Raw genomic sequence first — 3,652 nt, forward strand, 5'->3', positions numbered from 1 at the left:
AAACCCCCACCCTCCTCCCCGTCCCTCCCCCACACCAGCACTGAATCCTCACACACGGGGAGACACTCGTGAGGCTTCTCCGGCCGCCTCATCAACAATAGTAGCCTCACCAGCCTCTCCCATTGGAGGCGCATCGACTCCGTTCCTGCCGCTACAGCGTCCTGATTGGCTGAGGGGCGTGGCCTGGGAGGTTGCGGTGAAGCTTAAAGGGACAGGGCCCGATCTGGGCTACGGAAGAATAAGGTGCGTGAGCTGTATGACAGGGCGCGACGTCTATGCTGTGTGCCTCCTACCCGAGGCAGGCAGGGAGAGAGGGACGGACGGACGGAGGAATCCGGTAGTGCCATTGGTGCAGCGGGACTCGTAGTCTTACCTTTCGTCTAGGAAATGATGGATGCTTGTTTAAATTTTACCCTGTTTATGATATCCCACCATTGGAATATATGAAGGAGCTCCGTGCAGGTTTATCTGTTGGCCATGTGAGGCCAAGTAGAGGCCTGTTCACCAGGTTTCCAGCGTGTGCCAGCCCACCCAGCAGAAATCCCAGGGGAGTGAAATGGCCTCCTATCCCACAGCCCACCAGCCCATCCACCGCTGATCCTTAGTTTCTTCCAAAAAGAGATGTGGAGCATCAGGTACTCTAGCCTTCTTTCATCTGGCAGGTTCCAAATGTCATCAAATCCAGCAGATATGGAAAAATACTTGATTATTGATTTAATTAATTAATTAATTTATATTTCAAATTTCTGTCACCACCCATCTCCACCAAAGGGGGACTCTGGGCGGTTTACAACAAAATAAATTAAAACCATAAAACATAAATTACAATACAAACCCTCATTATAAATAGATAAATATAAGATCTATTGATAGATAGACAGACAGACAGACAGATAGTCGGTCAGTCAGGGTTCTTTCTCTAAGCTCCAAGCTCCCAGGTAATCTTGTTTAAAAATCAGCAAATGGTGGGTGTAAACCAATTCTAGTTCTCTGCAGCTTCCAACTGGCTCAGCACTTCCCATCTTTGGATGAAGAAAGCACTAGTACAGATTAGCAACATCTGTGGTAGCAGGACTGTCATCAAGCAGACTGTCATCAAGCAATGCACTGTGATGACATGCTGCACTGAAGCCAAATCAGCTAACAAATATCTAGTGTGTTTTATTAATCCAACTTTGTGATCAAGTGTATAGTTTAGTGTGTCATGTGAATCCAGAAAGTTAACTATAAGCTAAGGTTTATATTAACGTGAGTAAACACATTGTATGAACATAGCCATTTTTCTAATAAAGTGTTTTTCTCTAACATATACATATACATCTCATCCATGTAGTAGCCCTGCCAATCATCAGATACCCTGCTGGTATAGTGAGCTGGCCAAAGGAGGACATGGAGGCTGCCAGTGTGAAGACCTGGAAGCTCCTCACAATGTATGGAAGTTTCCACCCCAAGTCCAACACCCAGAGACTGTACACCTGCTGGATAGAGGGCAGGCAGGGTCTGGTGAGTGTCAAAGCCACTGTCCTGGATGAAATCCAGGAGTACATCAGTAAGATGGCACCCAAAGATGAGCTGCTGGTGATAGATGTAGCAGTGCCAAATGACAGCAACATCAGGAAGAAGGAGTTTGAGAAGCTGGAGGAGTACCAGAGCCTGAAAGAGGAACTAGAGAAGATGTGGAAAGTGAAGGCCAAAGCAGTCCCAGTGGTGGTAGGGGCACTTGGGGCTGTGATCCCCAAGCTGGGAGAGTGGCTCCAGCAGATCCCAGGAACGACATCAGAGCTCTCTGTCCAGAAGAGTGCAGTGCTAGGAACAGCAAAGATACTGCACAGAACCCCAGGCCTCTGGCAGAGCACTTGAGATTGAGGAAGACACATACCACCCTTAGGGGTGAGAAGGGAATTTTTTTAATGTAATAGTTTTTATTATTTTATGATCCCTTTCAACCATCATTGTTTTTGTTCACAGCTTCTGTAATTCCCAGTCATCAGTCATACTGGCCTCTGACTGATAAGAATTGTAGCCCAGCATTTCTGGAGGCACCAGGTTGGCTTCACCTGGTTCATGCTATGCTAAAAACAAAACCAAATTCCCCACCCCATGCTACAGCAGTTCTTTGAATGCCTGGAGCTGCAACCCTTTCCCATATTAAATATCTACTGCAGCTGAGAAGAGGGTGTGGGGCTACTTGAGGAATCAAATGAACAGGTTGAAACCTGATTAAGAAATAATACTATCCACTTCCCACACCCAGTGTGGCCCACTGTATGCTTTATTGCTGCATGAAAAAAGGAAAACCTGTCCATCTGCTACTGCTGCAGCTTCTACCAAAATATCTATTTACTGCATTCGTTTTCCATTCTTCCTCCTAGGAGTAGAGAGCAATATTTTAGCCATGCAGTAATCATATGGGTGTGGGGTTGGCTGAGATTAAGATAGTGTAAATATCAGAACCAAACACAGGAAGTTTCTATTAGGGCTGTGCAGCTTCAGCAGTAATTAAGAAAGGGCATTTTGGAGTGTGCAGGAATGCAAACATAGCACCTCTCTGCAACTCTTTAAAAGTTGTATTTTTTTCCTAGGATTGCACAACAAACCTTTTGCAGCTGCTGTGTGATTCTTGGAAAAGATTTGAAAGAGTTGCAGATAGGTGTCACATTTGCATCTTCCTTGTGCTCCAAAGCACCTTTTTGGAGTTGAATCCAGAACATTGCACAGTGCTAATATTGCCAACTAAGCTTATCAGCACTTTTATCCTGTACAGCAGTAAATATTCTGTCCAAAGCTGCCTTCTTATCAATCCAGTCAGCAGCAAGTTCGTGAATAGTTCTAAGCTATGGTCTATTTTAACCATTGTTTGTAGTGGACGTGATAGAGACTAGATTCACATATTTTAAGTGTAACATATAAACCCAATCAAAGTCATTTTCTTAAATTATGGCTTTTCAGTAAAAGCTATCCAGCATTGTTATATGCCTCCTTTATTAAAATAATAATAATGATCTCCACATAAAAAATAAAAAATCTTGTTCAAGTTGAGCTTGAGTTTAGTGATTTACTTCAATGTGTCCCAAACCCAATTTGCTATTGCCTTTTTTCAGAATGTCTCCACAGGAGCCCCCATTCTCTGCACGCTCACAGCTTGTTACTGGTTGCCCACTCTACACCGCATGTTGTAACACGTGCCATTGATTTATATACACCTGAATTAATTACCCAGCCATTCTGTCAGCTTTCCACAAAAGTCCTGAGCTGACAGCCCAGGGAGACAGCTGTCTGGATGCAAACAGATGTATCAGGATACCAAAAATAATTATTTCTAGAAGTATATCTTTTGGGTGGGGGTGGTGAAGCAATATTAACCCCTTATTTGCCAGACACAGAGAAGTGTATTACTTCAGCCGTTGATAATAGAATATCCGTACCCTCTTTTCTTCTTAGGAATGTATTTTAGTTAGCCAAAGCATCTGACTATACATGTCTTTGTGTTTTGACTGATGTCATTAAAAACTGCTGTTGCTATGTCCAGAGGCTTACCTCATTTGAAGCGGTTAATTGCTGGTTTACTCTTTTTTGTTGGTGGTGTTGCCGTGTGCAGAGAAGACTGAAAGGAATAGCTTCAGAAGGTGTTAAGACTCGTAAGATGTATTTA

This window comes from Candoia aspera, chromosome 1 (assembly GCF_035149785.1).
Source record: "Candoia aspera isolate rCanAsp1 chromosome 1, rCanAsp1.hap2, whole genome shotgun sequence".
Classification (NCBI taxonomy): Eukaryota; Metazoa; Chordata; class Lepidosauria; order Squamata; family Boidae; genus Candoia; species Candoia aspera.